Below are 7203 nucleotides of genomic sequence, written 5' to 3'. Positions count from 1 at the left end.
ATGAATTCACGGAAATATCAAGATAATGAGCAATTGTTAACATAAACGTCCGGCAGTTACTTGTGGTATTACATGTTGCCGCTTCGTACATTATGATTCTCTTCGCAAAGTCCGTACGCGCACCGCCAAGACATAGTAACAGCCGACGAATGGCGCGCAGTGCGCGCAGAAGACATTGGACTTAGGCTCGCACCGCTCGAACCTATAGCATGCGAAAGCCATAGTAGAGAAAATGCAACAGGACATGACGCCAACAAGAGGTTTCTGTTTTCTCAAAAGTCACGAAAAACCTCTAAAATTGTTGAAGCAATATTTAAACACACACACACACGCACGCACACGCACACGCACACGCACACACACACACACACACACACACACGCACACACACACACACACACACATTTTAAAGTGCGCCTGTTAAGCACGAATTTATGCCTTTTGTAGTTTGCCATGCTGGGCCAGTGGGAGAGCAAGCCATCACTTATTTTGATCAACCTTTATATTTACATGCTATTCTGCTCGTTCGTTGCAAACTATAGACAGGATATTGAATGCCAGGGCATTCTTAATTACCGAACACCGTTTGTTTTTTCATTATTTTTGGCCAAACGTTGTGGTTCTGCCGTCGGTAGCTCCCTGCCCCATGATGCTTAGAGCGCCCATCGTGGTACAAGTGGCCTCGACGAAGCTCCATGCAAACTTCTTAGACGTCACGCCTGCTTTACCTCTAGTTAATAGTAAGAAACTCTATCGTATAAATAGATCCAAAGCTATCAGGCCAAAAAGATATTTTTATTACGTGTGAAGATGGCTTACACTCGTGCATTACACTCACCGCAGCGTGCCCCAGGGCGGAGTCGTCAGTCCTACTTTGTTTAACCTAACACTTACAATTATCCCAGAGTACCTATCTAATCCAACCCATATCTCTATGTATGCCGACGACATCTGCTTCCGGGCCTCCTCTGTGACGCGTCTCAAGGGGCGAGCAAGTCTTCAGAGGGCAGCAACCATAACTTCTTCCTATCTCCGAAAGCAAGGTCTGAGCGTGTCAGCCCAGAAGAGCGCTATAGTGGCATTTACGCGGAAAGTTTGGCTCGTTATCCGCTAACTATTGACGGCCATGCCCTTGCCTACCGCGCTTCTCAGCGTTTTTCAGGAATTATCATAGACCTGAATTTATCATGGAGCCTGCATTGCGGCTTTGTAAAGAAAAAGCTAATCTCTATCACGCACCTCCTCAGATTTCTTGGCGGGAAATTATGGGGCTCGTCGATTCTGTCAATAGTACAGCTGTACAGAGCACTATTTTTGGGATTTTTGCGCTAATGTACACCAGTGCGTTCAGGCACATGCAAGACAAATTTTCGTGCCCTCCAGACTATACAAAATAAGGCGCTTCGCACATGCCAGCGTGTCCCTTGCAGGGCATCAACATCTGCTACCATTGCTAGCGCCCAGGGCTACCCAGTCTGGACGTATATAACCCTCGGCACCCAGCTTATCCACATATGCCATCTAACTAGAATTCCCCAGCACCACCTTGTGTCAATTGCGGTTCAAGACCAAAAGCAGCGTTTCCAAAGGTTATAGCAGCCCACCGATCGTCCATTTCATCACAGTTCACACCGGCCGCATGGCTTTCCTCTACGCATTGGTGTCTGCTGAAGCATAGTGTGCGCCTTAAAATTCCGGGCACAATGAAAGAATTGAACTTATCGACAACGGCCATTAAACAGTTGACGCTGCCTACTCCACTTCGCATAGATTGACCGCACTTATGTGTATACAGATGGCTCGGTCTAATGTACAAGTTCAACCCACGTCGCGATCCTTCCTACGAGACAGACCAGTATTAAGCAGCAAACTTCGCATCAGAGAACCTGTACCAAGTCAGAATTGGACGCACTTAATGTGGCTGTGCAGTACATCGGTGCACAAACTCCCCCAAAAAAGGGCTGTATTCTGCGACTCAAAAGCACCCTTACAATGCCTTAATTCTGCTTTACGCCATGGCGATCGCCACTAACTCGTAGCTGTATTAAGACTTCTTCAACACCAGTCGCAGGACGAGGGTCATAACGTCGTCATCCAGGGGATACCGGGACACTGTGGCATTGTCAGAAACGACGCAGCTGATACTGCAGCTAGATCAGATCACGGCAGTGCCTACATTTCCAGATACCATTGACAAGAACCAACGCAGCAAGACATCTGCGAATGCTTAGCCGAAATTGGCTTTTAGCGTCATGTTCTTCTCCTGAAAACTCCGCATGCCGTCGGCACCGCCTAGACCCCTTACTTCAAATCAGACTGCCGTCCTGCCTCTCCCGCTGCGATGCTAGGCTGTTGTGTCGCCTGTGGCTGGAAGTGGCGTTTACAAATGCATCTCTCACTTAATCGCAATGGTACACTCTCCTGCGTGTGAGATTTGTGGGTGCGACAGGACAATGACACCTTTTTGTAATGGCCCTCGGTTTCAGCTTGAGATTGCCCTCCTGGCTGCAACACTCCGCCGTTTAGATCGTCGGCCTCTTAATGAAGCAAAGATTCTGGGTCCTTCAAGTAAGCCTTCGCCTTAGAGGACAGCTTTGAAGGCACTTTTCAACTTCTTAAAGGACACAGGACTGAGTGCAAGCTTGTGCTCTATCAGTGTGTGCCCTGTGTACCCAGCAAGAACTGGGCAACGGTTCCCCTTCCCACGTGTAGGGTAGCATACCGGACGTCGCCTAATTAACCGCCCAGCCGTTTCCTTAGTCTTTCTCTCTCTCTCTCTTTAATATATTATGTGAATTGTTTGTTGAGCAGCACTATTCTCCGAGGGAAGCATCAATGTGGTTTACTGTTGGCAAGCCACACATAAGTTTCTGTTAAAGTATCTGTAAGTGACCTAGTTATTCGGGTGATCAATACCAGGCAGCAGTCTCAGCAATAAAAGTTCTGTGTTTATCCCAGCCTTTGGAAACCAATGCACTATGTCTCAAGAAAGAGAAATCATATCCTTATGTGGTGCAACCCCACAAGTACTAGCCTTCCCTTCACAAAACCGTCTCGCACGGCGCACCCCTGGTTAAAGCAAACGGAAGAAAGCAAGAAGAAACTTTACTAATGTGGATGTCCGTCTTGCTGATTTATACTGTGTGATCACAATACGCGATAATAGATGCAAATTCCGACCCTGCTACACGAACCAGGCGGGCCGAAAAACGACCCTTACACGCCCGTCTGAAACGGACTCGAATGGGCAGGATTACTGTCTAAAGAACTCTTCCTCCCAAAGAAAAAACAGCTCTCTACGAAGGGACCCCAGCCGCGGAAAAAGGGCACGGCGGCGGCATTGTGGCACAACAGCCTCACAGCGATTGCGCCAGAGAAATAAAGCACCGGCATCTAGCACGATACGCGAAACATGGCCGGCAAGAAAACGACTGCTCGATAAAAATCGTCGCACTCCCAGACCTGAAAGTTCAGAATGAACAGCTCTTCAAAAAACGCGGACCTAGAGCACGTGAAATCATTACTCTTGGAGAGGGTCGTTAGGACACTGCGCTGTCCGAGCAATAGGGCTCCCAAGCTGAAGCTTGACGGTACGACAGGAGCGCGCGACAGCAGCAGCAGGTCGCATCAGATCATCGGATGAAGGCTGTCGACTGTCTACCTACGGCGTCCTACCCCCAGAGGACGCCGACTTCAGTTTTCCCGGTGGCGGAACGTGCCTCTGAATTGGCCAGAGGATGATGCGCGACTGGTCGAAGGAACCCACCTTGGAGATGGCAACCGAGACTGACGTCGAGGAGTCGTTGCGGGGAGCACATGATCTGCCAGGTACTGCTCAATGTCCCGCCGTCTCTTATCATAACGCGGTCGAGGTGCGCTTGGTGGAAATCCTCTCAAGCCCATCCATTGGTATGGGCAGTTGCAGAGGAGAAGACCTGGCTCCGCGCATTGGTAGCAGAGATGCCGGTTGTTCGGTGTGCGCCGCATGCTTTTGGTAGAACAGGGGCGGGTACCGCAGCTCGACGGGGGGAAGTTAACCCTGCATTATTTCAGCAGCAGGACGGTATGCATGCGGCGTCGACGCAGTTTTCCTTGGCGCTTCGCTGTAGCTCATGATGTACGGCTCCGGCTGTGGCGTCCGTAGGGCTTCGCTGTAGCTCATGCTGTGCAGCTCCGGCTGCGGTGCCGGTGGTGGCTGCGCCGCTCGCCCAATTTCGTCCCGGACGACATCGGCTACAGCTGCAACACTTCCAGGTGGAGCTTGTAAGCGGAGGTTGCGCAGTTTTTCGCGAATCACGCTACGCAGAAGCTCCCGGAGCGCCTCGTCCCCGGCGACTGGCAGTGATGCGGTGTAGTTGACGGTCGCAACACATTCCTGACGACCGTACTGTGCACTGAGTTCCTGCAAGGAACGTTGCATACCCGTGGCTTCTTTCGCAAAGTCAGCAACGTTTCTTGGAGGGTCGCGTGTGAAGCCTGCGAAGAGCTGCTCTCACACCACGCATCAGGTGGTGTACCTTCGTTGCCTCGAGCATGGCAGGATCAACACGAGTTAAGTGGCACGTCATATCTTCCATAAACATGGCGACGTTTTCGTTTGAATGCTTTGACGTGGAGCGAAGAGCGATTTCGGTGGTTTCTTTTCGTTTGTTTTTGCTGAAGGTAGTGAGCGACTCACAGTGGAACGCTTCCCAGTTGGTAGAGGAAGCAGCATGGTTCTCGAACGATGTCTTTGTCGCCTCTTGAATCAGGAAATTCACGTTTCCTAGCTTTCGCTCGTCGCTCAACTGGTTGAAAGTAGCCACACGGTCAAAGGTGGCCAACCAGTCCGTGACATCCTCGAGTCTATCGCCGTGGAAGGATGGCGGCGAGCGATGTGTAAGGAGTACAACCGGCGGGACAGTGCCGGAAGGCTGACGTGTCTGACTGCCAGTAGTGGACGTCATGGTACGCACTGGCTTCGTCAGTGGTTGAAACACAGATTCCAGACCTCGCAGGTGCGGCTCGCATTGTGTACGGGTGTTGTTACCGAGCGTTGGGGATCTGCGTCAAAATTGTCTTCGCGGTGAGGGTGTACAGGACGTCACCGAGCACCTCCACCACAATTTCGCCGACAAACGTAGGGCGACTCAAAAGGGGCTTTTAATCGAATGGCCAAGAAGACCAGCAATGCGCATCCGAAGCAGAAACGTGGTCTTTCTCGCTCTCTCACGAGTCAAGTCATGCCGCTGGGCAGCAGATCGGCGCCGGCAGAATGTGAACAGAGTGGAAATATTTCCTGGAATGATCATGTCCACTGCTTTCTCTCAAAATTAGGTCGAACGGTACTTCCAAAAGCAAGCAAGCAGCTAACCAAAAACGAAGAGGCTGCGTGGCGCAAGCTCCAAACCGGAGTATTCTCTAACCCTCAGCTTTATAGCAAGTGGCACCCTGAGATTTTCAACCCCAGGTGCAAACGTAGCGACGGCATAGCGGACATGATCCATATGGTATGGATATGTCCGAGCTTTGGACAACTTCACCGAACAGATGAGTCCTAGGAGGAACTTCTTCACAACGAGGACGAAACTAAACAACGTGAAGTCATCCTTCTCGCCCTTGCCGCTGCTGAGATCTAAGAGATCCCGGTCGACGGCTGAGGGGGAGGACATGGCTGGGACCGAGCGGCGCCTCGGATACCCATCATCCTTTTGACGGGTGCTAATAAATGTTTTTTCTCTCTCTCTCTCTCTATCTCTCAAAATTGAGGAGGAATGTAAGAATAATAAACTGGTTCCCGCATTTCTTTTCAACTGAAATAAAACGATTGATTTAATATCCTCTTTTTCATTACCACCTGTGTTCTTGTTTCAATATGAGGCAACGCACTCCTACGAATAAGCAGAACATTTCTCTTCTGTAGATACGAACCCTCCGGGCAGTTGAAAATGTGGAATTCCCAGAACAAACAGCGACAGTTTTTTCATACACATAATATCATTAAGACACAAAACATGTACGTGCATAAAATACTCTGGACATACGAAAGGCCCAGTAACGGTTCCCTAGATATATTTTGAATTGGCGCCACTGAATAATCTTTGGGTAACTACTGCTTTCCTAATCACCTTGGCTAGTTTCATCATCACGAACTAATTACGGTAAAATGACGACAAAACTTGCGTTGCCAACAATAATAAATCGATATTGGGACGCATCACAATTTGACATTGAACAACTATTCCTTAAACGTAATACCGAGCTGTTCATATAAATTTTGTATACTGCTACTCCAACCAACACCCTGCACTGATGTAATTTTCCATGTTTGTTTCTTATTTCCAGTTTTTTCTGATGTACGTTTCTCCCTATTTTTCTTCTCTTTCCGTTTAATTTTTCATGTAACAGCACCGTTCGTCACTGCTGATTGGTGATGGGTGACTGGAGCTTTGTCAAGCGGCAACATAATGGCGTTTTCTTCAGTCACCTTTTTTTCGCGAAAAATAAACGGATTTCTTCCTTGATTGAATTATTAAATGATTTATTTATTTTTTACATATATGTTATGTGGTGGTCTCATAAAACCTCCCCCCACCACTGGGCAAATAGAAGGCGTGCGCAAGTCCCCCTCTCTGCAGTCGTACATCACGACAGTGAGAACAGGGGAAAAATCTGTGGCGGCGAGCGGAATGAATGCCAACTGGAATGCGTTGCGACATGCGAACTGGAACCTTATTGACCAAAAACTGGGAAACCTGCACTGCATTCGAAGCCGGCGCTTCATTTCTACTACTCGAGAAGTCGTCATGCCTGACCACCGAAAGTGTGCTGACACAAGTGAAAGCTGCGCTAAGTTCTTTGTTTCAGAACGAGTCAACCATTATCAGGAAACCAGCCATGAATAGAACTCGAAGTCTAGCACGTGATAGTTTATTAAACTGGTGATAATACCCGTTTTGGTTTCAGTTTTAGGGGAGCTATTTCCTCCTGCTTATCACAGTTCGCATTCATAACGGCGCTTATCTGGCCCCGAGGAGGAGGTTTTTAGTAAAGACATTGGAGGCTACCAGCAACTCCAAAAGCAACATAAAAAAGGGTTCTGTTCAATAAATGGATTTGAAAAAACAAGAGACGCCGACCAGACGCCGACCTCTTTTTTCAAATGTACGCTCCCAGCCAGACGGGATTCCGTCACACGCTCAACTTCAATAAATGCAAAGCGAA

This window comes from Amblyomma americanum, chromosome 1 (genome assembly GCF_052857255.1).
Source record: "Amblyomma americanum isolate KBUSLIRL-KWMA chromosome 1, ASM5285725v1, whole genome shotgun sequence".
In the NCBI taxonomy this organism is placed as follows: domain Eukaryota; kingdom Metazoa; phylum Arthropoda; class Arachnida; order Ixodida; family Ixodidae; genus Amblyomma; species Amblyomma americanum.
Note: the sequence above shows the minus strand (reverse complement) of the source record.